Raw genomic sequence first — 27,701 nt, 5'->3', positions numbered from 1 at the left:
AAGAACGACTTTACCAAAGTGTTAATGTATGAAATTGCCCTTTGCTTTTTTTTTGTGAGTTGCAAATGGTAACCTTTGACTAAAGCAAGTACCCAAAAATAAACAGTTTTCAGCTGGACTCATATGACTTGCATTTGCAGTGGAAGATCTGCCTGGAGCAGTATATGAGTGTGAAAAGGTCTCTAGTTTTGTCTTGAAATACCAGAGACTTCGGCGCTCTCCACCTTTCTCCTTCGACATCACATCCTGATGCTGAACAGTATTAGCACATAAATGAATAAAAAACTGGCTGACGTGTACATGCACATGTGTGCATATGTACCACGGTGCTATAGTCTGATGACATATATGTGCCAGTCTGTGGGGTCAAAGGGCAGTCAGAAGTTACTGGGCCCCAGTTGTATCAATGAGGACTGTGTACTTCCTGTGCCCTGGGGCATTCGTACTCTGGTCCTTCAAACTAGGGTGGAAGCCCCCCTTTAGCACATGACTCTCAGAATAACAAGTCAGAGCAGACATTAGTGTAACTGGGTACTCACACTTGTGAAAGGCGCAAGTGCAAGTAGTGAACTGCAACCTGACCTCACAGCATACACTTTAGACATCCTTTGTAAACACACACACATATTTTCAGTCTAACTTGTTTACATTTTACATCAATAAATATGGTAATATTTGTACTTGAAATTTTTAATTTGCCTACCTTTGGCGCATATTCCTAGTACCTTATATTTTAACTTTTCTCCATTCGGGTGTATACAATTGGTATAATGTGAGAAAGGGAGAAGACGACCGAGAATGCCTAAGAATGTGCGCTTACATGCTTTTAAGAACATATGTCTGGTGTTGTGACAAAACAGCAGTGACCACTTCAGCTCAGCACTTGCTTCTTCCTCTGCTGTCCCAAAATACTGTGGAATTACTAGTCTCTGCGCCTCTGACAAGGCTGCTGACATCCAATTGATGATTCGTAAGCTTGTGGGCTGTGAGTGCTTTGGCTGTGCTGCCCCCTGGCGGTCACTCTGTGAAGATGCAGGTACCTGGGAACAACCCAGACTACTTCTGAGCTGCTTCTTCTTTGTGTGAACCAATCCAGTGTCAGGACTGGAGTCGGTGCTGTTAGTAGATAGAGAAGGAGTATAACTCGAGCCCCAGGAGGGCAGCCTGGAGCCTATGACAGGTGCAGGGGAGTGTCGTCAAGGAAGCAGCTGGAAGATAACTGGAGAGGGGTCTGTGGGGCCATCAGTCTGGTGAGGAAACCCAGGAGTCAAGGGGTGTCCTGGGGGAGGGGCGTGGCTTTGTCTGGCTCAAGGGGAGGGGTTAGTAATAGTCAATGCAGGGACTGCTGCTGTCCTCCGTGTCCTGGGCTCTGTGTATGTGTGGAAGTTCTAAGGTTGTAAATAATGAGACCTGACAGGTTGTGGCAGAAATGATGACTTCTGGTCATTCCTTCTCTTTTGTCAGAAGTGAGGTGTCTGTTACCCCAATTGATTGTGTACTACTGAGAAGAACAATATAACTCTCAGTGTACGGAATGCAGTGTGACCTTGGGAGTCACCTCACATACACTGAGCTGTATGAAGAGGACACAGTTCCCATATGGTCTACCGGTTAGGATTCCTGGTTTTCACCCAGGCCGCCTGGGTTCAACTCCCGGTATGGGAAATCCATTTTTTTTTTTCACTACTCAGACATTTTAATCTTTCTCAGTTTTTTTCTATAAACCTAAATGCACCTAAAGTCTTAATAAATGTCACTTGCTTTGTCTTCTGCTTCCATCTAATGCGTCAGAGGTTTACACCGACCCCCAAATCTACTGCCCTCTCTCCCCAGCCCTTGACCTGTACATTAATACTATGAAGGGTTATTCCTTGTTTTTCTTTTATTGCACAACAAAAAGTACAGATTATATAATGAGACCAGGGCACGGAGAAAAGAAGGCAGCAATTGACTGTGGTCCCACCATGGGAAATTCTCATTTTATTACCTGCCCCGTCCATACTGTGGGTTCATCATTTGTTTTATGACATGATTCCCCTGCTGTGTTGTTTCTAGTATAAGACTTGAGCACTTTATGTGTTTTATATCATCTGTGATATTGCAGCTGCTGTTTGCAGTGTCCACATTTTGCAACCAATGGCACGTGATGCTACACACAGGTGTTGTCTACGTCCTGTGTCTGTGTGGACACCTCTCTACTCTGGCTACACAACAGTAAGATGCACAGTGTGGACCTGACTCCACGCGGCCTTCACACCGGATAACTTACAAGGAGAGAGAAACTTACGGAAATGTACGGTGTGAAAGAACGACTTTACCAAAGTGTTAATGTATGAAATTGCCCTTTGCTTTTTTTTTGTGAGTTGCAAATGGTAACCTTTGACTAAAGCAAGTACCCAAAAATAAACAGTTTTCAGCTGGACTCATATGACTTGCATTTGCAGTGGAAGATCTGCCTGGAGCAGTATATGAGTGTGAAAAGGTCTCTAGTTTTGTCTTGAAATACCAGAGACTTCGGCGCTCTCCACCTTTCTCCTTCGACATCACATCCTGATGCTGAACAGTATTAGCACATAAATGAATAAAAAACTGGCTGACGTGTACATGCACATGTGTGCATATGTACCACAGTGCTATAGTCTGATGACATATATGTGCCAGTCTGTGGGGTCAAAGGGCAGTCAGAAGTTACTGGGCCACAGTTGTATCAATGAGGACTGTGTACTTCCTGTGCCCTGGGGCATTCGTACTCTGGTCCTTCAAACTAGGGTGGAAGCCCCCCTTTAGCACATGACTCTCAGAATAACAAGTCAGAGCAGACATTAGTGTAACTGGGTACTCACACTTGTGAAAGGCGCAAGTGCAAGTAGTGAACTGCAACCTGACCTCACAGCATACACTTTAGACTTCCTTTGTAAACACACACACATATTTTCAGTCTAACTTGTTTACATTTTACATCAATAAATATGGTAATATTTGTACTTGAAATGTTTAATTTGCCTACCTTTGGCGCATATTCCTAGTACCTTATATTTTAACTTTTCTCCATTCGGGTGTATACAATTGGTATAATGTCAGAAAGGGAGAAGACGACCGAGAATGCCTAAGAATGTGCGCTTACATGCTTTTAAGAACATATGTCTGGTGTTGTGACAAAACAGCAGTGACCACTTCAGCTCAGCACTTGCTTCTTCCTCTGCTGTCCCAAAATACTGTGGAATTACTAGTCTCTGCGCCTCTGACAAGGCTGCTGACATCCAATTGATGATTCGTAGGCTTGTGGGCTGTGAGTGCTTTGGCTGTGCTGCCCCCTGGCGGTCACTCTGTGAAGATGCAGGTACCTGGGAACAACCCAGACTACTTCTGAGCTGCTTCTTCTTTGTGTGAACCAATCCAGTGTCAGGACTGGAGTCGGTGCTGTTAGTAGATAGGTAGATAGAGAAGGAGTATAACTCGAGCCCCAGGAGGGCAGCCTGGAGCCTATGACAGGTGCAGGGGAGTGTCGTCAAGGAAGCAGCTGGAAGATAACTGGAGAGGGGTCTGTGGGGCCATCAGTCTGGTGAGGAAACCCAGGAGTCAAGGGGTGTCCTGGGGGAGGGGCGTGGCTTTGTCTGGCTCAAGGGGAGGGGTTAGTAATAGTCAATGCAGGGACTGCTGCTGTCCTCCGTGTCCTGGGCTCTGTGTATGTGTAGAAGTTCTAAGGTTGTAAATAATGAGACCTGACAGGTTGTGGCAGAAATGATGATTTCTGGTCATTCCTTCTCTTTTGTCAGAAGTGAGGTGTCTGTTACCCCAATTGATTGTGTACTACTGAGAAGAACAATATAACTCTCAGTGTACGGACTGCAGTGTGACCTTGGGAGACACCTCACATACACTGAGCTGTATGAAGAGGTCACAGTTCCCATATGGTCTAACGGTTAGGATTCCTGGTTTTCACCCTGGCAGCCCGGGTTCGACTCCCAGTATGGGAAATCCATTTTTTTTTTCACTACTCAGACATTTTAATCTTTCTCAGTTTTTTTCTATAAACCTAAATGCACCTAAAGTCTTAATAAATGTCACTTGCTTTGTCTTCTGCTTCCATCTAATGCCGTCAGAGGTTTACACCGACCCCCAAATCTACTGCCCTCTCTCCCCAGCCCTTGACCTGTACATTAATACTATGAAGGGTTATTCCTTGTTTTTCTTTTATTGCACAACAAAAAGTACAGATTATATAATGAGACCAGGGCACGGAGAAAAGAAGGCAGCAATTGACTGTGGTCCCACCATGGGAAATTCGCATTTTATTATCTGCCCCGTCCATACTGTGGGTTCATCATCTGTTTTATGACATGATTCCCCTGCTGTGTTGTTTCTAGTATAAGACTTGAGCACTTTATGTGTTTTATATCATCTGTGATATTGCGGCTGCTGTTTGCAGTGTCCACATTTTGCAACCAATGGCACGTGATGCTACACACAGGTGTTGTCTACGTCCTGTGTCTGTGTGGACACCTCTCTACTCTGGCTACACAACAGTAAGATGCACAGTGTGGACCTGACTCCACGTGGCCTTCACACCGGATAACTTACAAGGAGAGAGAAACTTACGGAAATGTACGGTGTGAAAGAACGACTTTACCAAAGTGTTAATGTATGAAATTGCCCTTTGCTTTTTTTTTGTGAGTTGCAAATGGTAACCTTTGACTAAAGCAAGTACCCAAAAATAAACAGTTTTCAGCTGGACTCATATGACTTGCATTTGCAGTGGAAGATCTGCCTGGAGCAGTATATGAGTGTGAAAAGGTCTCTAGTTTTGTCTTGAAATACCAGAGACTTCGGCGCTCTCCACCTTTCTCCTTCGACATCACATCCTGATGCTGAACAGTATTAGCACATAAATGAATAAAAAACTGGCTGACGTGTACATGCACATGTGTGCATATGTACCACAGTGCTATAGTCTGATGACATATATGTGCCAGTCTGTGGGGTCAAAGGGCAGTCAGAAGTTACTGGGCCACAGTTGTATCAATGAGGACTGTGTACTTCCTGTGCCCTGGGGCATTCGTACTCTGGTCCTTCAAACTAGGGTGGAAGCCCCCCTTTAGCACATGACTCTCAGAATAACAAGTCAGAGCAGACATTAGTGTAACTGGGTACTCACACTTGTGAAAGGCGCAAGTGCAAGTAGTGAACTGCAACCTGACCTCACAGCATACACTTTAGACTTCCTTTGTAAACACACACACATATTTTCAGTCTAACTTGTTTACATTTTACATCAATAAATATGGTAATATTTGTACTTGAAATGTTTAATTTGCCTACCTTTGGCGCATATTCCTAGTACCTTATATTTTAACTTTTCTCCATTCGGGTGTATACAATTGGTATAATGTCAGAAAGGGAGAAGACGACCGAGAATGCCTAAGAATGTGCGCTTACATGCTTTTAAGAACATATGTCTGGTGTTGTGACAAAACAGCAGTGACCACTTCAGCTCAGCACTTGCTTCTTCCTCTGCTGTCCCAAAATACTGTGGAATTACTAGTCTCTGCGCCTCTGACAAGGCTGCTGACATCCAATTGATGATTCGTAGGCTTGTGGGCTGTGAGTGCTTTGGCTGTGCTGCCCCCTGGCGGTCACTCTGTGAAGATGCAGGTACCTGGGAACAACCCAGACTACTTCTGAGCTGCTTCTTCTTTGTGTGAACCAATCCAGTGTCAGGACTGGAGTCGGTGCTGTTAGTAGATAGGTAGATAGAGAAGGAGTATAACTCGAGCCCCAGGAGGGCAGCCTGGAGCCTATGACAGGTGCAGGGGAGTGTCGTCAAGGAAGCAGCTGGAAGATAACTGGAGAGGGGTCTGTGGGGCCATCAGTCTGGTGAGGAAACCCAGGAGTCAAGGGGTGTCCTGGGGGAGGGGCGTGGCTTTGTCTGGCTCAAGGGGAGGGGTTAGTAATAGTCAATGCAGGGACTGCTGCTGTCCTCCGTGTCCTGGGCTCTGTGTATGTGTAGAAGTTCTAAGGTTGTAAATAATGAGACCTGACAGGTTGTGGCAGAAATGATGATTTCTGGTCATTCCTTCTCTTTTGTCAGAAGTGAGGTGTCTGTTACCCCAATTGATTGTGTACTACTGAGAAGAACAATATAACTCTCAGTGTACGGAATGCAGTGTGACCTTGGGAGACACCTCACATACACTGAGCTGTATGAAGAGGTCACAGTTCCCATATGGTCTAACGGTTAGGATTCTTGGTTTTCACCCTGGCAGCCCGAGTTCGACTCCCAGTATGGGAAATCCATTTTTTTTTTCACTACTCAGACATTTTAATCTTTCTCAGTTTTTTTCTATAAACCTAAATGCACCTAAAGTCTTAATAAATGTCACTTGCTTTGTCTTCTGCTTCCATCTAATGCCGTCAGAGGTTTACACCGACCCCCAAATCTACTGCCCTCTCTCCCCAGCCCTTGACCTGTACATTAATACTATGAAGGGTTATTCCTTGTTTTTCTTTTATTGCACAACAAAAAGTACAGATTATATAATGAGACCAGGGCACGGAGAAAAGAAGGCAGCAATTGACTGTGGTCCCACCATGGGAAATTCGCATTTTATTATCTGCCCCGTCCATACTGTGGGTTCATCATCTGTTTTATGACATGATTCCCCTGCTGTGTTGTTTCTAGTATAAGACTTGAGCACTTTATGTGTTTTATATCATCTGTGATATTGCGGCTGCTGTTTGCAGTGTCCACATTTTGCAACCAATGGCACGTGATGCTACACACAGGTGTTGTCTACGTCCTGTGTCTGTGTGGACACCTCTCTACTCTGGCTACACAACAGTAAGATGCACAGTGTGGACCTGACTCCACGTGGCCTTCACACCGGATAACTTACAAGGAGAGAGAAACTTACGGAAATGTACGGTGTGAAAGAACGACTTTACCAAAGTGTTAATGTATGAAATTGCTCTTTGCTTTTTTTTTGTGAGTTGCAAATGGTAACCTTTGACTAAAGCAAGTACCCAAAAATAAACAGTTTTCAGCTGGACTCATATGACTTGCATTTGCAGTGGAAGATCTGCCTGGAGCAATATATGAGTGTGAAAAGGTCTCTAGTTTTGTCTTGAAATACCAGAGACTTCGGCGCTCTCCACCTTTCTCCTTCGACATCACATCCTGATGCTGAACAGTATTAGCACATAAATGAATAAAAAACTGGCTGACGTGTACATGCACATGTGTGCATATGTACCACAGTGCTATAGTCTGATGACATATATGTGCCAGTCTGTGGGGTCAAAAGGCAGTCAGAAGTTACTGGGCCACAGTTGTATCAATGAGGACTGTGTACTTCCTGTGCCCTGGGGCATTCGTACTCTGGTCCTTCAAACTAGGGTGGAAGCCTCCCTTTAGCACATGACTCTCAGAATAACAAGTCAGAGCAGACATTAGTGTAACTGGGTACTCACACTTGTGAAAGGCGCAAGTGCAAGTAGTGAACTGCAACCTGACCTCACAGCATACACTTTAGACTTCCTTTGTAAACACACACACATATTTTCAGTCTAACTTGTTTACATTTTGCATCAATAAATATGGTAATATTTGTACTTGAAATGTTTAATTTGCCTACCTTTGGCGCATATTCCTAGTACCTTATATTTGAACTTTTCTCCATTCGGGTGTATACAATTGGTATAATGTCAGAAAGGGAGAAGATGACCGAGAATGCCTAAGAATGTGCGCTTACATGCTTTTAAGAACATATGTCTGGTGTTGTGACAAAACAACAGTGACCACTTCAGCTCAGCACTTGCTTCTTCCTCTGCTGTCCCAAAATACTGTGGAATTACTAGTCTCTGCGCCTCTGACAAGGCTGCTGACATCCAATTGATGATTCGTAGGCTTGTGGGCTGTGAGTGCTTTGGCTGTGCTGCCCCCTGGCGGTCACTCTGTGAAGATGCAGGTACCTGGGAACAACCCAGACTACTTCTGAGCTGCTTCTTCTTTGTGTGAACCAATCCAGTGTCAGGACTGGAGTCGGTGCTGTTAGTAGATAGGTAGATAGAGAAGGAGTATAACTCGAGCCCCAGGAGGGCAGCCTGGAGCCTTTGACAGGTGCAGGGGAGTGTCGTCAAGGAAGCAGCTGGAAGATAACTGGAGAGGGGTCTGTGGGGCCATCAGTCTGGTGAGGAAACCCAGGAGTCAAGGGGTGTCCTGGGGGAGGGGCGTGGCTTTGTCTGGCTCAAGGGGAGGGGTTAGTAATAGTCAATGCAGGGACTGCTGCTGTCCTCCGTGTCCTGGGCTCTGTGTATGTGTAGAAGTTCTAAGGTTGTAAATAATGAGACCTGACAGGTTGTGGCAGAAATGATGACTTCTGGTCATTCCTTCTCTTTTGTCAGAAGTGAGGTGTCTGTTACCCCAATTGATTGTGTACTACTGAGAAGAACAATATAGCTCTCAGTGTACGGAATGCAGTGTGACCTTGGGAGACACCTCACATACACTGAGCTGTATGAAGAGGTCACAGTTCCCATATGGTCTAGCGGTTAGGATTCCTGGTTTTTACCCAGGTGGCCAGGGTTCGACTCCCGGTATGGGAAATCCATTTTTTTTTCACTACTCAGACATTTTAATCTTTCTCAGTTTTTTTCTATAAACCTAAATGCACCTAAAGTCTTAATAAATGTCACTTGCTTTGTCTTCTGCTTCCATCTAATGCCGTCAGAGGTTTACACCGTCCCCCAAATCTACTGCCCTCTCTCCCCAGGCCTTGACCTGTACATTAATACTATGAAGGGTTATTCCTTGTTTTTCTTTTATTGCACAACAAAAAGTACAGATTATATAATGAGACCAGGGCACGGAGAAAAGAAGGCAGCAATTTACTGTGGTCCCACCATGGGAAATTCGCATTTTATTACCTGCCCGTCCATACTGTGGGTTCATCATTTGTTTTATGACATGATTCCCCTGCTGTGTTGTTTCTAGTATAAGACTTGAGCACTTTATGTGTTTTATATCATCTGTGATATTGCAGCTGCTGTTTGCAGTGTCCACATTTTGCAACCAATGGCACGTGATGCTACACACAGGTGTTGTCTACGTCCTGTGTCTGTGTGGACACCTCTCTACTCTGGCTACACAACAGTAAGATGCACAGTGTGGACCTGACTCCACGCGGCCTTCACACCGGATAACTTACAAGGAGAGAGAAACTTACGGAAATGTACGGTGTGAAAGAACGACTTTACCAAAGTGTTAATGTATGAAATTGCCCTTTGCTTTTTTTTTGTGAGTTGCAAATGGTAACCTTTGACTAAAGCAAGTACCCAAAAATAAACAGTTTTCAGCTGGACTCATATGACTTGCATTTGCAGTGGAAGATCTGCCTGGAGCAGTATATGAGTGTGAAAAGGTCTCTAGTTTTGTCTTGAAATACCAGAGACTTCGGCGCTCTCCACCTTTCTCCTTCGACATCACATCCTGATGCTGAACAGTATTAGCACATAAATGAATAAAAAACTGGCTGACGTGTACATGCACATGTGTGCATATGTACCACGGTGCTATAGTCTGATGACATATATGTGCCAGTCTGTGGGGTCAAAGGGCAGTCAGAAGTTACTGGGCCCCAGTTGTATCAATGAGGACTGTGTACTTCCTGTGCCCTGGGGCATTCGTACTCTGGTCCTTCAAACTAGGGTGGAAGCCCCCCTTTAGCACATGACTCTCAGAATAACAAGTCAGAGCAGACATTAGTGTAACTGGGTACTCACACTTGTGAAAGGCGCAAGTGCAAGTAGTGAACTGCAACCTGACCACACAGCATACACTTTAGACTTCCTTTGTAAACACACACACATATTTTCAGTCTAACTTGTTTACATTTTACATCAATAAATATGGTAATATTTGTACTTGAAATGTTTAATTTGCCTACCTTTGGCGCATATTCTTAGTACCTTATATTTTAACTTTTCTCCATTCGGGTGTATACAATTGGTATAATGTCAGAAAGGGAGAAGACGACCGAGAATGCCTAAGAATGTGCGCTTACATGCTTTTAAGAACATATGTCTGGTGTTGTGACAAAACAGCAGTGACCACTTCAGCTCAGCACTTGCTTCTTCCTCTGCTGTCCCAAAATACTGTGGAATTACTAGTCTCTGCGCCTCTGACAAGGCTGCTGACATCCAATTGATGATTCGTAGGCTTGTGGGCTGTGAGTGCTTTGGCTGTGCTGCCCCCTGGCGGTCACTCTGTGAAGATGCAGGTACCTGGGAACAACCCAGACTACTTCTGAGCTGCTTCTTCTTTGTGTGAACCAATCCAGTGTCAGGACTGGAGTCGGTGCTGTTAGTAGATAGAGAAGGAGTATAACTCGAGCCCCAGGAGGGCAGCCTGGAGCCTATGACAGCTGCAGGGGAGTGTCGTCAAGGAAGCAGCTGGAAGATAACTGGAGAGGGGTCTGTGGGGCCATCAGTCTGGTGAGGAAACCCAGGAGTCAAGGGGTGTCCTGGGGGAGGGGCGTGGCTTTGTCTGGCTCAAGGGGAGGGGTTAGTAATAGTCAATGCAGGGACTGCTGCTGTCCTCCGTGTCCTGGGCTCTGTGTATGTGTAGAAGTTCTAAGGTTGTAAATAATGAGACCTGACAGATTGTGGCAGAAATGATGACTTCTGGTCATTCCTTCTCTTTTGTCAGAAGTGAGGTGTCTGTTACCCCAATTGATTGTGTACTACTGAGAAGAACAATATAACTCTCAGTGTACGGAATGCAGTGTGACCTTGGGAGACACCTCACATACACTGAGCTGTATGAAGAGGTCACAGTTTCCATATGGTCTACCGGTTAGGATTCCTGGTTTTCACCCAGGCAGCCCGGGTTCGACTCCCGGTATGGGAAATCCATTTTTTTTTTCACTACTCAGACATTTTAATCTTTCTCAGTTTTTTTCTATAAACCTAAATGCACCTAAAGTCTTAATAAATGTCACTTGCTTTGTCTTCTGCTTCCATCTAATGCCGTCAGAGGTTTACACCGACCCCCAAATCTACTGCCCTCTCTCCCCAGCCCTTGACCTGTACATTAATACTATGAAGGGTTATTCCTTGTTTTTCTTTTATTGCACAACAAAAAGTACAGATTATATAATGAGACCAGGGCACGGAGAAAAGAAGGCAGCAATTGACTGTGGTCCCACCATGGGAAATTCGCATTTTATTACCTGCCCCGTCCATACTGTGGGTTCATCATTTGTTTTATGACATGATTCCCCTGCTGTGTTGTTTCTAGTATAAGACTTGAGCACTTTATGTGTTTTATATCATCTGTGATATTGCAGCTGCTGTTTGCAGTGTCCACATTTTGCAACCAATGGCACGTGATGCTACACACAGGTGTTGTCTACGTCCTGTGTCTGTGTGGACACCTCTCTACTCTGGCTACACAACAGTAAGATGCACAGTGTGGACCTGACTCCACGTGGCCTTCACACCGGATAACTTACAAGGAGAGAGAAACTTACGGAAATGTACGGTGTGAAAGAACGACTTTACCAAAGTGTTAATGTATGAAATTGCCCTTTGCTTTTTTTTTGTGAGTTGCAAATGGTAACCTTTGACTAAAGCAAGTACCCAAAAATAAACAGTTTTCAGCTGGACTCATATGACTTGCATTTGCAGTGGAAGATCTGCCTGGAGCAGTATATGAGTGTGAAAAGGTCTCTAGTTTTGTCTTGAAATACCAGAGACTTCGGCGCTCTCCACCTTTCTCCTTCGACATCACATCCTGATGCTGAACAGTATTAGCACATAAATGAATAAAAAACTGGCTGACGTGTACATGCACATGTGTGCATATGTACCACGGTGCTATAGTCTGATGACATATATGTGCCAGTCTGTGGGGTCAAAGGGCAGTCAGAAGTTACTGGGCCACAGTTGTATCAATGAGGACTGTGTACTTCCTGTGCCCTGGGGCATTCGTACTCTGGTCCTTCAAACTAGGGTGGAAGCCCCCCTTTAGCACATGACTCTCAGAATAACAAGTCAGAGCAGACATTAGTGTAACTGGGTACTCACGCTTGTGAAAGGCGCAAGTGCAAGTAGTGAACTGCAACCTGACCTCACAGCATACACTTTAGACTTCCTTTGTAAACACACACACATATTTTCAGTCTAACTTGTTTACATTTTACATCAATAAATATGGTAATATTTGTACTTGAAATGTTTAATTTGCCTACCTTTGGCGCATATTCCTAGTACCTTATATTTTAACTTTTCTCCATTCGGGTGTATACAATTGGTATAATGTCAGAAAGGGAGAAGACGACCGAGAATGCCTAAGAATGTGCGCTTACATGCTTTTAAGAACATATGTCTGGTGTTGTGACAAAACAGCAGTGACCACTTCAGCTCAGCACTTGCTTCTTCCTCTGCTGTCCCAAAATACTGTGGAATTACTAGTCTCTGCGCCTCTGACAAGGCTGCTGACATCCAATTGATGATTCGTAGGCTTGTGGGCTGTGAGTGCTTTGGCTGTGCTGCCCCCTGGCGGTCACTCTGTGAAGATGCAGGTACCTGGGAACAACCCAGACTACTTCTGAGCTGCTTCTTCTTTGTGTGAACCAATCCAGTGTCAGGACTGGAGTCGGTGCTGTTAGTAGATAGATAGATAGAGAAGGAGTATAACTCGAGCCCCAGGAGGGCAGCCTGAAGCCTATGACAGGTGCAGGGGAGTGTCGTCAAGGAAGCAGCTGGAAGATAACTGGAGAGGGGTCTGTGGGGCCATCAGTCTGGTGAGGAAACCCAGGAGTCAAGGGGTGTCCTGGGGGAGGGGCGTGGCTTTGTCTGGCTCAAGGGGAGGGGATTAGTAATAGTCAATGCAGGGACTGCTGCTGTCCTCCGTGTCCTGGGCTCTGTGTATGTGTAGAAGTTCTAAGGTTGTAAATAATGAGACCTGACAGGTTGTGGCAGAAATGATGATTTCTGGTCATTCCTTCTCTTTTGTCAGAAGTGAGGTGTCTGTTACCCCAATTGATTGTGTACTACTGAGAAGAACAATATAACTCTCAGTGTACGGAATGTAGTGTGACCTTGGGAGACACCTCACATACACTGAGCTGTATGAAGAGGTCACAGTTCCCATATGGTCTAGCGGTTAGGATTCCTGGTTTTCACCCAGGCGGCCCGGGTTCGACTCCCGGTATGGGAAATCCATTTTTTTTTCACTACTCAGACATTTTAATCTTTCTCAGTTTTTTTCTATAAACCTAAATGCACCTAAAGTCTTAATAAATGTCACTTGCTTTGTCTTCTGCTTCCATCTAATGCCGTCAGAGGTTTACACCGACCCCCAAATCTACTGCCCTCTCTCCCCAGCCCTTGACCTGTACATTAATACTATGAAGGGTTATTCCTTGTTTTTCTTTTATTGCACAACAAAAAGTACAGATTATATAATGAGACCAGGGCACGGAGAAAAGAAGGCAGCAATTGACTGTGGTCCCACCATGGGAAATTCGCATTTTATTACCTGCCCCGTCCATACTGTGGGTTCATCATTTGTTTTATGACATGATTCCCCTGCTGTGTTGTTTCTAGTATAAGACTTGAGCACTTTATGTGTTTTATATCATCTGTGATATTGCAGCTGCTGTTTGCAGTGTCCACATTTTGCAACCAATGGCACGTGATGCTACACACAGGTGTTGTCTACGTCCTGTGTCTGTGTGGACTCCTCTCTACTCTGGCTACACAACAGTAAGATGCACAGTGTGGACCTGACTCCACGCGGCCTTCACACCGGATAACTTACAAGGAGAGGGAAACTTACGGAAATGTACGGTGTGAAAGAACGACTTTACCAAAGTGTTAATGTATGAAATTGCCCTTTGCTTTTTTTTTGTGAGTTGCAAATGGTAACCTTTGACTAAAGCAAGTACCCAAAAATAAACAGTTTTCAGCTGGACTCATATGACTTGCATTTGCAGTGGAAGATCTGCCTGGAGCAGTATATGAGTGTGAAAAGGTCTCTAGTTTTGTCTTGAAATACCAGAGACTTCGGCGCTCTCCACCTTTCTCCTTCGACATCACATCCTGATGCTGAACAGTATTAGCACATAAATGAATAAAAAACTGGCTGACGTGTACATGCACATGTGTGCATATGTACCACGGTGCTATAGTCTGATGACATATATGTGCCAGTCTGTGGGGTCAAAGGGCAGTCAGAAATTACTGGGCCCCAGTTGTATCAATGAGGACTGTGTACTTCCTGTGCCCTGGGGCATTCGTACTCTGGTCCTTCAAACTAGGGTGGAAGCCCCCCTTTAGCACATGACTCTCAGAATAACAAGTCAGAGCAGACATTAGTGTAACTGGGTACTCACACTTGTGAAAGGCGCAAGTGCAAGTAGTGAACTGCAACGTGACCTCACAGCATACACTTTAGACATCCTTTGTAAACACACACACATATTTTCAGTCTAACTTGTTTACATTTTACATCAATAAATATGGTAATATTTGTACTTGAAATTTTTAATTTGCCTACCTTTGGCGCATATTCCTAGTACCTTATATTTTAACTTTTCTCCATTCGGGTGTATACAATTGGTATAATGTGAGAAAGGGAGAAGACGACCGAGAATGCCTAAGAATGTGCGCTTACATGCTTTTAAGAACATATGTCTGGTGTTGTGACAAAACAGCAGTGACCACTTCAGCTCAGCACTTGCTTCTTCCTCTGCTGTCCCAAAATACTGTGGAATTACTAGTCTCTGCGCCTCTGACAAGGCTGCTGACATCCAATTGATGATTCGTAAGCTTGTGGGCTGTGAGTGCTTTGGCTGTGCTGCCCCCTGGCGGTCACTCTGTGAAGATGCAGGTACCTGGGAACAACCCAGACTACTTCTGAGCTGCTTCTTCTTTGTGTGAACCAATCCAGTGTCAGGACTGGAGTCGGTGCTGTTAGTAGATAGAGAAGGAGTATAACTCGAGCCCCAGGAGGGCAGCCTGGAGCCTATGACAGGTGCAGGGGAGTGTCGTCAAGGAAGCAGCTGGAAGATAACTGGAGAGGGGTCTGTGGGGCCATCAGTCTGGTGAGGAAACCCAGGAGTCAAGGGGTGTCCTGGGGGAGGGGCGTGGCTTTGTCTGGCTCAAGGGGAGGGGTTAGTAATAGTCAATGCAGGGACTGCTGCTGTCCTCCGTGTCCTGGGCTCTGTGTATGTGTGGAAGTTCTAAGGTTGTAAATAATGAGACCTGACAGGTTGTGGCAGAAATGATGACTTCTGGTCATTCCTTCTCTTTTGTCAGAAGTGAGGTGTCTGTTACCCCAATTGATTGTGTACTACTGAGAAGAACAATATAACTCTCAGTGTACGGAATGCAGTGTGACCTTGGGAGTCACCTCACATACACTGAGCTGTATGAAGAGGACACAGTTCCCATATGGTCTACCGGTTAGGATTCCTGGTTTTCACCCAGGCAGCCTGGGTTCAACTCCTGGTATGGGAAATCCATTTTTTTTTTTCACTACTCAGACATTTTAATCTTTCTCAGTTTTTTTCTATAAACCTAAATGCACCTAAAGTCTTAATAAATGTCACTTGCTTTGTCTTCTGCTTCCATCTAATGCGTCAGAGGTTTACACCGACCCCCAAATCTACTGCCCTCTCTCCCCAGCCCTTGACCTGTACATTAATACTATGAAGGGTTATTCCTTGTTTTTCTTTTATTGCACAACAAAAAGTACAGATTATATAATGAGACCAGGGCACGGAGAAAAGAAGGCAGCAATTGACTGTGGTCCCACCATGGGAAATTCTCATTTTATTACCTGCCCCGTCCATACTGTGGGTTCATCATTTGTTTTATGACATGATTCCCCTGCTGTGTTGTTTCTAGTATAAGACTTGAGCACTTTATGTGTTTTATATCATCTGTGATATTGCAGCTGCTGTTTGCAGTGTCCACATTTTGCAACCAATGGCACGTGATGCTACACACAGGTGTTGTCTACGTCCTGTGTCTGTGTGGACACCTCTCTACTCTGGCTACACAACAGTAAGATGCACAGTGTGGACCTGACTCCACGCGGCCTTCACACCGGATAACTTACAAGGAGAGAGAAACTTACGGAAATGTACGGTGTGAAAGAACGACTTTACCAAAGTGTTAATGTATGAAATTGCCCTTTGCTTTTTTTTTGTGAGTTGCAAATGGTAACCTTTGACTAAAGCAAGTACCCAAAAATAAACAGTTTTCAGCTGGACTCATATGACTTGCATTTGCAGTGGAAGATCTGCCTGGAGCAGTATATGAGTGTGAAAAGGTCTCTAGTTTTGTCTTGAAATACCAGAGACTTCGGCGCTCTCCACCTTTCTCCTTCGACATCACATCCTGATGCTGAACAGTATTAGCACATAAATGAATAAAAAACTGGCTGACGTGTACATGCACATGTGTGCATATGTACCACAGTGCTATAGTCTGATGACATATATGTGCCAGTCTGTGGGGTCAAAGGGCAGTCAGAAGTTACTGGGCCACAGTTGTATCAATGAGGACTGTGTACTTCCTGTGCCCTGGGGCATTCGTACTCTGGTCCTTCAAACTAGGGTGGAAGCCCCCCTTTAGCACATGACTCTCAGAATAACAAGTCAGAGCAGACATTAGTGTAACTGGGTACTCACACTTGTGAAAGGCGCAAGTGCAAGTAGTGAACTGCAACCTGACCTCACAGCATACACTTTAGACTTCCTTTGTAAACACACACACATATTTTCAGTCTAACTTGTTTACATTTTACATCAATAAATATGGTAATATTTGTACTTGAAATGTTTAATTTGCCTACCTTTGGCGCATATTCCTAGTACCTTATATTTTAACTTTTCTCCATTCGGGTGTATACAATTGGTATAATGTCAGAAAGGGAGAAGACGACCGAGAATGCCTAAGAATGTGCGCTTACATGCTTTTAAGAACATATGTCTGGTGTTGTGACAAAACAGCAGTGACCACTTCAGCTCAGCACTTGCTTCTTCCTCTGCTGTCCCAAAATACTGTGGAATTACTAGTCTCTGCGCCTCTGACAAGGCTGCTGACATCCAATTGATGATTCGTAGGCTTGTGGGCTGTGAGTGCTTTGGCTGTGCTGCCCCCTGGCGGTCACTCTGTGAAGATGCAGGTACCTGGGAACAACCCAGACTACTTCTGAGCTGCTTCTTCCTTGTGTGAACCAATCCAGTGTCAGGACTGGAGTCGGTGCTGTTAGTAGATAGGTAGATAGAGAAGGAGTATAACTCGAGCCCCAGGAGGGCAGCCTGGAGCCTATGACAGCTGCAGGGGAGTGTCGTCAAGGAAGCAGCTGGAAGATAACTGGAGAGGGGTCTGTGGGGCCATCAGTCTGGTGAGGAAACCCAGGAGTCAAGGGGTGTCCTGGGGGAGGGGCGTGGCTTTGTCTGGCTCAAGGGGAGGGGTTAGTAATAGTCAATGCAGGGACTGCTGCTGTCCTCCGTGTCCTGGGCTCTGTGTATGTGTAGAAGTTCTAAGGTTGTAAATAATGAGACCTGACAGGTTGTGGCAGAAATGATGATTTCTGGTCATTCCTTCTCTTTTGTCAGAAGTGAGGTGTCTGTTACCCCAATTGATTGTGTACTACTGAGAAGAACAATATAACTCTCAGTGTACGGAATGCAGTGTGACCTTGGGAGACACCTCACATACATTGAGCTGTATGATGAGGTCACAGTTCCCATATGGTCTAACGGTTAGGATTCCTGGTTTTCACCCTGGCAGCCCGGGTTCGACTCCCAGTATGGGAAATCCATTTTTTTTTTCACTACTCAGACATTTTAATCTTTCTCAGTTTTTTTCTATAAACCTAAATGCACCTAAAGTCTTAATAAATGTCACTTGCTTTGTCTTCTGCTTCCATCTAATGCCGTCAGAGGTTTACACCGACCCCCAAATCTACTGCCCTCTCTCCCCAGCCCTTGACCTGTACATTAATACTATGAAGGGTTATTCCTTGTTTTTCTTTTATTGCACAACAAAAAGTACAGATTATATAATGAGACCAGGGCACGGAGAAAAGAAGGCAGCAATTGACTGTGGTCCCACCATGGGAAATTCGCATTTTATTATCTGCCCCGTCCATACTGTGGGTTCATCATCTGTTTTATGACATGATTCCCCTGCTGTGTTGTTTCTAGTATAAGACTTGAGCACTTTATGTGTTTTATATCATCTGTGATATTGCGGCTGCTGTTTGCAGTGTCCACATTTTGCAACCAATGGCACGTGATGCTACACACAGGTGTTGTCTACGTCCTGTGTCTGTGTGGACACCTCTCTACTCTGGCTACACAACAGTAAGATGCACAGTGTGGACCTGACTCCACGCGGCCTTCACACCGGATAACTTACAAGGAGAGAGAAACTTACGGAAATGTACGGTGTGAAAGAACGACTTTACCAAAGTGTTAATGTATGAAATTGCCCTTTGCTTTTTTTTTGTGAGTTGCAAATGGTAACCTTTGACTAAAGCAAGTACCCAAAAATAAACAGTTTTCAGCTGGACTCATATGACTTGCATTTGCAGTGGAAGATCTGCCTGGAGCAGTATATGAGTGTGAAAAGGTCTCTAGTTTTGTCTTGAAATACCAGAGACTTCGGCGCTCTCCACCTTTCTCCTTCGACATCACATCCTGATGCTGAACAGTATTAGCACATAAATGAATAAAAAACTGGCTGACGTGTACATGCACATGTGTGCATATGTACCACAGTGCTATAGTCTGATGACATATATGTGCCAGTCTGTGGGGTCAAAGGGCAGTCAGAAGTTACTGGGCCACAGTTGTATCAATGAGGACTGTGTACTTCCTGTGCCCTGGGGCATTCGTACTCTGGTCCTTCAAACTAGGGTGGAAGCCCCCCTTTAGCACATGACTCTCAGAATAACAAGTCAGAGCAGACATTAGTGTAACTGGGTACTCACACTTGTGAAAGGCGCAAGTGCAAGTAGTGAACTGCAACCTGACCTCACAGCATACACTTTAGACTTCCTTTGTAAACACACACACATATTTTCAGTCTAACTTGTTTACATTTTACATCAATAAATATGGTAATATTTGTACTTGAAATGTTTAATTTGCCTACCTTTGGCGCATATTCCTAGTACCTTATATTTTAACTTTTCTCCATTCGGGTGTATACAATTGGTATAATGTCAGAAAGGGAGAAGACGACCGAGAATGCCTAAGAATGTGCGCTTACATGCTTTTAAGAACATATGTCTGGTGTTGTGACAAAACAGCAGTGACCACTTCAGCTCAGCACTTGCTTCTTCCTCTGCTGTCCCAAAATACTGTGGAATTACTAGTCTCTGCGCCTCTGACAAGGCTGCTGACATCCAATTGATGATTCGTAGGCTTGTGGGCTGTGAGTGCTTTGGCTGTGCTGCCCCCTGGCGGTCACTCTGTGAAGATGCAGGTACCTGGGAACAACCCAGACTACTTCTGAGCTGCTTCTTCTTTGTGTGAACCAATCCAGTGTCAGGACTGGAGTCGGTGCTGTTAGTAGATAGGTAGATAGAGAAGGAGTATAACTCGAGCCCCAGGAGGGCAGCCTGGAGCCTATGACAGGTGCAGGGGAGTGTCGTCAAGGAAGCAGCTGGAAGATAACTGGAGAGGGGTCTGTGGGGCCATCAGTCTGGTGAGGAAACCCAGGAGTCAAGGGGTGTCCTGGGGGAGGGGCGTGGCTTTGTCTGGCTCAAGGGGAGGGGTTAGTAATAGTCAATGCAGGGACTGCTGCTGTCCTCCGTGTCCTGGGCTCTGTGTATGTGTAGAAGTTCTAAGGTTGTAAATAATGAGACCTGACAGGTTGTGGCAGAAATGATGATTTCTGGTCATTCCTTCTCTTTTGTCAGAAGTGAGGTGTCTGTTACCCCAATTGATTGTGTACTACTGAGAAGAACAATATAACTCTCAGTGTACGGAATGCAGTGTGACCTTGGGAGACACCTCACATACACTGAGCTGTATGAAGAGGTCACAGTTCCCATATGGTCTAACGGTTAGGATTCCTGGTTTTCACCCTGGCAGCCCGGGTTCGACTCCCAGTATGGGAAATCCATTTTTTTTTTCACTACTCAGACATTTTAATCTTTCTCAGTTTTTTTCTATAAACCTAAATGCACCTAAAGTCTTAATAAATGTCACTTGCTTTGTCTTCTGCTTCCATCTAATGCCGTCAGAGGTTTACACCGACCCCCAAATCTACTGCCCTCTCTCCCCAGCCCTTGACCTGTACATTAATACTATGAAGGGTTATTCCTTGTTTTTCTTTTATTGCACAACAAAAAGTACAGATTATATAATGAGACCAGGGCACGGAGAAAAGAAGGCAGCAATTGACTGTGGTCCCACCATGGGAAATTCGCATTTTATTATCTGCCCCGTCCATACTGTGGGTTCATCATCTGTTTTATGACATGATTCCCCTGCTGTGTTGTTTCTAGTATAAGACTTGAGCACTTTATGTGTTTTATATCATCTGTGATATTGCGGCTGCTGTTTGCAGTGTCCACATTTTGCAACCAATGGCACGTGATGCTACACACAGGTGTTGTCTACGTCCTGTGTCTGTGTGGACACCTCTCTACTCTGGCTACACAACAGTAAGATGCACAGTGTGGACCTGACTCCACGTGGCCTTCACACCGGATAACTTACAAGGAGAGAGAAACTTACGGAAATGTACGGTGTGAAAGAACGACTTTACCAAAGTGTTAATGTATGAAATTGCTCTTTGCTTTTTTTTTGTGAGTTGCAAATGGTAACCTTTGACTAAAGCAAGTACCCAAAAATAAACAGTTTTCAGCTGGACTCATATGACTTGCATTTGCAGTGGAAGATCTGCCTGGAGCAATATATGAGTGTGAAAAGGTCTCTAGTTTTGTCTTGAAATACCAGAGACTTCGGGGCTCTCCACCTTTCTCCTTCGACATCACATCCTGATGCTGAACAGTATTAGCACATAAATGAATAAAAAACTGGCTGACGTGTACATGCACATGTGTGCATATGTACCACAGTGCTATAGTCTGATGACATATATGTGCCAGTCTGTGGGGTCAAAAGGCAGTCAGAAGTTACTGGGCCACAGTTGTATCAATGAGGACTGGTTACTTCCTGTGCCCTGGGGCATTCGTACTCTGGTCCTTCAAACTAGGGTGGAAGCCTCCCTTTAGCACATGACTCTCAGAATAACAAGTCAGAGCAGACATTAGTGTAACTGGGTACTCACACTTGTGAAAGGCGCAAGTGCAAGTAGTGAACTGCAACCTGACCTCACAGCATACACTTTAGACTTCCTTTGTAAACACACACACATATTTTCAGTCTAACTTGTTTACATTTTGCATCAATAAATATGGTAATATTTGCACTTGAAATGTTTAATTTGCCTACCTTTGGCGCATATTCCTAGTACCTTATATTTGAACTTTTCTCCATTCGGGTGTATACAATTGGTATAATGTCAGAAAGGGAGAAGATGACCGAGAATGCCTAAGAATGTGCGCTTACATGCTTTTAAGAACATATGTCTGGTGTTGTGACAAAACAACAGTGACCACTTCAGCTCAGCACTTGCTTCTTCCTCTGCTGTCCCAAAATACTGTGGAATTACTAGTCTCTGCGCCTCTGACAAGGCTGCTGACATCCAATTGATGATTCGTAGGCTTGTGGGCTGTGAGTGCTTTGGCTGTGCTGCCCCCTGGCGGTCACTCTGTGAAGATGCAGGTACCTGGGAACAACCCAGACTACTTCTGAGCTGCTTCTTCTTTGTGTGAACCAATCCAGTGTCAGGACTGGAGTCGGTGCTGTTAGTAGATAGGTAGATAGAGAAGGAGTATAACTCGAGCCCCAGGAGGGCAGCCTGGAGCCTTTGACAGGTGCAGGGGAGTGTCGTCAAGGAAGCAGCTGGAAGATAACTGGAGAGGGGTCTGTGGGGCCATCAGTCTGGTGAGGAAACCCAGGAGTCAAGGGGTGTCCTGGGGGAGGGGCGTGGCTTTGTCTGGCTCAAGGGGAGGGGTTAGTAATAGTCAATGCAGGGACTGCTGCTGTCCTCCGTGTCCTGGGCTCTGTGTATGTGTAGAAGTTCTAAGGTTGTAAATAATGAGACCTGACAGGTTGTGGCAGAAATGATGACTTCTGGTCATTCCTTCTCTTTTGTCAGAAGTGAGGTGTCTGTTACCCCAATTGATTGTGTACTACTGAGAAGAACAATATAGCTCTCAGTGTACGGAATGCAGAGTGACCTTGGGAGACACCTCACATATACTGAGCTGTATGAAGAGGTCACAGTTCCCATATGGTCTAGCGGTTAGGATTCCTGGTTTTTACCCAGGTGGCCAGGGTTCGACTCCCGGTATGGGAAATCCATTTTTTTTTCACTACTCAGACATTTTAATCTTTCTCAGTTTTTTTCTATAAACCTAAATGCACCTAAAGTCTTAATAAATGTCACTTGCTTTGTCTTCTGCTTCCATCTAATGCCGTCAGAGGTTTACACCGTCCCCCAAATCTACTGCCCTCTCTCCCCAGGCCTTGACCTGTACATTAATACTATGAAGGGTTATTCCTTGTTTTTCTTTTATTGCACAACAAAAAGTACAGATTATATAATGAGACCAGGGCACGGAGAAAAGAAGGCAGCAATTTACTGTGGTCCCACCATGGGAAATTCGCATTTTATTACCTGCCCGTCCATACTGTGGGTTCATCATTTGTTTTATGACATGATTCCCCTGCTGTGTTGTTTCTAGTATAAGACTTGAGCACTTTATGTGTTTTATATCATCTGTGATATTGCAGCTGCTGTTTGCAGTGTCCACATTTTGCAACCAATGGCACGTGATGCTACACACAGGTGTTGTCTACGTCCTGTGTCTGTGTGGACACCTCTCTACTCTGGCTACACAACAGTAAGATGCACAGTGTGGACCTGACTCCACGCGGCCTTCACACCGGATAACTTACAAGGAGAGAGAAACTTACGGAAATGTACGGTGTGAAAGAACGACTTTACCAAAGTGTTAATGTATGAAATTGCCCTTTGCTTTTTTTTTGTGAGTTGCAAATGGTAACCTTTGACTAAAGCAAGTACCCAAGAATAAACAGTTTTCAGCTGGACTCATATGACTTGCATTTGCAGTGGAAGATCTGCCTGAAGCAGTATATGAGTGTGAAAAGGTCTCTAGTTTTGTCTTGAAATACCAGAGACTTCGGCGCTCTCCACCTTTCTCCTTCGACATCACATCCTGATGCTGAACAGTATTAGCACATAAATGAATAAAAAACTGGCTGACGTGTACATGCACATGTGTGCATATGTACCACGGTGCTATAGTCTGATGACATATATGTGCCAGTCTGTTGGGTCAAAGGGCAGTCAGAAGTTACTGGGCCCCAGTTGTATCAATGAGGACTGTGTACTTCCTGTGCCCTGGGGCATTCGTACTCTGGTCCTTCAAACTAGGGTGGAAGCCCCCCTTTAGCACATGACTCTCAGAATAACAAGTCAGAGCAGACATTAGTGTAACTGGGTACTCACACTTGTGAAAGGCGCAAGTGCAAGTAGTGAACTGCAACCTGACCACACAGCATACACTTTAGACTTCCTTTGTAAACACACACACATATTTTCAGTCTAACTTGTTTACATTTTACATCAATAAATATGGTAATATTTGTACTTGAAATGTTTAATTTGCCTACCTTTGGCGCATATTCTTAGTACCTTATATTTTAACTTTTCTCCATTCGGGTGTATACAATTGGTATAATGTCAGAAAGGGAGAAGACGACCGAGAATGCCTAAGAATGTGCGCTTACATGCTTTTAAGAACATATGTCTGGTGTTGTGACAAAACAGCAGTGACCACTTCAGCTCAGCACTTGCTTCTTCCTCTGCTGTCCCAAAATACTGTGGAATTACTAGTCTCTGCGCCTCTGACAAGGCTGCTGACATCCAATTGATGATTCGTAGGCTTGTGGGCTGTGAGTGCTTTGGCTGTGCTGCCCCCTGGCGGTCACTCTGTGAAGATGCAGGTACCTGGGAACAACCCAGACTACTTCTGAGCTGCTTCTTCTTTGTGTGAACCAATCCAGTGTCAGGACTGGAGTCGGTGCTGTTAGTAGATAGAGAAGGAGTATAACTCGAGCCCCAGGAGGGCAGCCTGGAGCCTATGACAGCTGCAGGGGAGTGTCGTCAAGGAAGCAGCTGGAAGATAACTGGAGAGGGGTCTGTGGGGCCATCAGTCTGGTGAGGAAACCCAGGAGTCAAGGGGTGTCCTGGGGGAGGGGCGTGGCTTTGTCTGGCTCAAGGGGAGGGGTTAGTAATAATCAATGCAGGGACTGCTGCTGTCCTCCGTGTCCTGGGCTCTGTGTATGTGTAGAAGTTCTAAGGTTGTAAATAATGAGACCTGACAGGTTGTGGCAGAAATGATGACTTGTGGTCATTCCTTCTCTTTTGTCAGAAGTGAGGTGTCTGTTATCCCAATTGATTGTGTACTACTGAGAAGAACAATATAACTCTCAGTGTACGGAATGCAGTGTGACCTTGGGAGACACCTCACATACACTGAGCTGTATGAAGAGGTCACAGTTCCCATATGGTCTACCGGTTAGGATTCCTGGTTTTCACCCAGGCAGCCTGGGTTCGACTCCTGGTATGGGAAATCCATTTTTTTTTTCACTACTCAGACATTTTAATCTTTCTCAGTTTTTTTCTATAAACCTAAATGCACCTAAAGTCTTAATAAATGTCACTTGCTTTGTCTTCTGCTTCCATCTAATGCCGTCAGAGGTTTACACCGACCCCCAAATCTACTGCCCTCTCTCCCCAGCCCTTGACCTGTACATTAATACTATGAAGGGTTATTCCTTGTTTTTCTTTTATTGCACAACAAAAAGTACAGATTATATAATGAGACCAGGGCACGGAGAAAAGAAGGCAGCAATTGACTGTGGTCCCACCATGGGAAATTCGCATTTTATTACCTGCCCCGTCCATACTGTGGGTTCATCATTTGTTTTATGACATGATTCCCCTGCTGTGTTGTTTCTAGTATAAGACTTGAGCACTTTATGTGTTTTATATCATCTGTGATATTGCAGCTGCTGTTTGCAGTGTCCACATTTTGCAACCAATGGCACGTGATGCTACACACAGGTGTTGTCTACGTCCTGTGTCTGTGTGGACACCTCTCTACTCTGGCTACACAACAGTAAGATGCACAGTGTGGACCTGACTCCTCGCGGCCTTCACACCGGATAACTTACAAGGAGAGAGAAACTTACGGAAATGTACGGTGTGAAAGAACGACTTTACCAAAGTGTTAATGTATGAAATTGCCCTTTGCTTTTTTTTTGTGAGTTGCAAATGGTAACCTTTGACTAAAGCAAGTACCCAAAAATAAACAGTTTTCAGCTGGACTCATATGACTTGCATTTGCAGTGGAAGATCTGCCTGGAGCAGTATATATGTGTGAAAAGGTCTCTAGTTTTGTCTTGAAATACCAGAGACTTCGGCGCTCTCCACCTTTCTCCTTCGACATCACATCCTGATGCTGAACAGTATTAGCACATAAATGAATAAAAAACTGGCTGACGTGTACATGCACATGTGTGCATATGTACCACGGTGCTATAGTCTGATGACATATATGTGCCAGTCTGTGGGGTCAAAGGGCAGTCAGAAGTTACTGGGCCCCAGTTGTATCAATGAGGACTGTGTACTTCCTGTGCCCTGGGGCATTCGTACTCTGGTCCTTCAAACTAGGGTGGAAGCCCCCCTTTAGCACATGACTCTCAGAATAACAAGTCAGAGCAGACATTAGTGTAACTGGGTACTCACACTTGTGAAAGGCGCAAGTGCAAGTAGTGAACTGCAACCTGACCTCACAGCATACACTTTAGACTTCCTTTGTAAACACACACACATATTTTCAGTCTAACTTGTTTACATTTTACATCAATAAATATGGTAATATTTGTACTTGAAATGTTTAATTTGCCTACCTTTGGCGCATATTCCTAGTACCTTATATTTTAACTTTTCTCCATTCGGGTGTATACAATTGGTATAATGTCAGAAAGGGAGAAGACGACCGAGAATGCCTAAGAATGTGCGCTTACATGCTTTTAAGAACATATGTCTGGTGTTGTGACAAAACAGCAGTGACCACTTCAGCTCAGCACTTGCTTCTTCCTCTGCTGTCCCAAAATACTGTGGAATTACTAGTCTCTGCGCCTCTGACAAGGCTGCTGACATCCAATTGATGATTCGTAGGCTTGTGGGCTGTGAGTGCTTTGGCTGTGCTGCCCCCTGGCGGTCACTCTGTGAAGATGCAGGTACCTGGGAACAACCCAGACTACTTCTGAGCTGCTTCTTCTTTGTGTGAACCAATCCAGTGTCAGGACTGGAGTCGGTGCTGTTAGTAGATAGGTAGATAGAGAAGGAGTATAACTCGAGCCCCAGGAGGGCAGCCTGGAGCCTATGACAGGTGCAGGGGAGTGTCGTCAAGGAAGCAGCTGGAAGATAACTGGAGAGGGGTCTGTGGGGCCATCAGTCTGGTGAGGAAACCCAGGAGTCAAGGGGTGTCCTGGGGGAGGGGCGTGGCTTTGTCTGGCTCAAGGGGAGGGGATTAGTAATAGTCAATGCAGGGACTGCTGCTGTCCTCCGTGTCCTGGGCTCTGTGTATGTGTAGAAGTTCTAAGGTTGTAAATAATGAGACCTGACAGGTTGTGGCAGAAATGATGATTTCTGGTCATTCCTTCTCTTTTGTCAGAAGTGAGGTGTCTGTTACCCCAATTGATTGTGTACTACTGAGAAGAACAATATAACTCTCAGTGTACGGAATGCAGTGTGACCTTGGGAGACACCTCACATACACTGAGCTGTATGAAAAGGTCACAGTTCCCATATGGTCTAGCGGTTAGGATTCCTGGTTTTCACCCAGGCGGCCCGGGTTCGACTCCCGGTATGGGAAATCCATTTTTTTTTCACTACTCAGAAATTTTAATCTTTCTCAGTTTTTTTCTATAAACCTAAATGCACCTAAAGTCTTAATAAATGTCACTTGCTTTGTCTTCTGCTTCCATCTAATGCCGTCAGAGGTTTACACCGACCCCCAAATCTACTGCCCTCTCTCCCCAGCCCTTGTCCTGTACATTAATACTATGAAGGGTTATTCCTTGTTTTTCTTTTATTGCACAACAAAAAGTACAGATTATATAATGAGATCAGGGCACGGAGAAAAGAAGGCAGCAAATGACTGTGGTCCCACCATGGGAAATTCGCATTTTATTACCTGCCCCGTCCATACTGTGGGTTCATCATTTGTTTTATGACATGATTCCCCTGCTGTGTTGTTTCTAGTATAAGACTTGAGCACTTTATGTGTTTTATATCATCTGTGATATTGCAGCTGCTGTTTGCAGTGTCCACATTTTGCAACCAATGGCACGTGATGCTACACACAGGTGTTGTCTACGTCCTGTGTCTGTGTGGACACCTCTCTACTCTGGCTACACAACAGTAAGATGCACAGTGTGGACCTGACTCCACGCGGCCTTCACACCGGATAACTTACAAGGAGAGAGAAACTTACGGAAATGTAC

General features: G+C 44.8%; 4 non-coding genes across 4 annotated transcripts; all 4 read left to right on the top strand.

Moving 5' to 3' along the window:
* The first annotated feature begins 8,529 nt into the window (after positions 1-8,529).
* TRNAK-UUU (transfer RNA lysine (anticodon UUU)) lies at positions 8,530-8,601 on the top strand. The gene has a single exon. It is a non-coding gene; the product is annotated as a tRNA-Lys (tRNA).
* A 4,543-nt stretch (positions 8,602-13,144) lies between these two features.
* TRNAE-UUC (transfer RNA glutamic acid (anticodon UUC)) lies at positions 13,145-13,216 on the top strand. The gene has a single exon. It is a non-coding gene; the product is annotated as a tRNA-Glu (tRNA).
* Positions 13,217-22,383: 9,167 nt separating this feature from the next.
* TRNAK-UUU (transfer RNA lysine (anticodon UUU)) lies at positions 22,384-22,455 on the top strand. The gene has a single exon. It is a non-coding gene; the product is annotated as a tRNA-Lys (tRNA).
* Positions 22,456-26,998: 4,543 nt separating this feature from the next.
* On the top strand, positions 26,999-27,070 carry TRNAE-UUC (transfer RNA glutamic acid (anticodon UUC)). The gene has a single exon. It is a non-coding gene; the product is annotated as a tRNA-Glu (tRNA).
* The last annotated feature ends 631 nt before the right edge of the window (positions 27,071-27,701 follow it).

Source organism: Pleurodeles waltl, unplaced genomic scaffold (genome assembly GCF_031143425.1).
Source record: "Pleurodeles waltl isolate 20211129_DDA unplaced genomic scaffold, aPleWal1.hap1.20221129 scaffold_39, whole genome shotgun sequence".
Classification (NCBI taxonomy): domain Eukaryota; kingdom Metazoa; phylum Chordata; class Amphibia; order Caudata; family Salamandridae; genus Pleurodeles; species Pleurodeles waltl.
The sequence above is the reverse complement of the archived record's forward strand: the minus strand, read 5'-3'. Positions and strand labels throughout refer to the sequence as shown.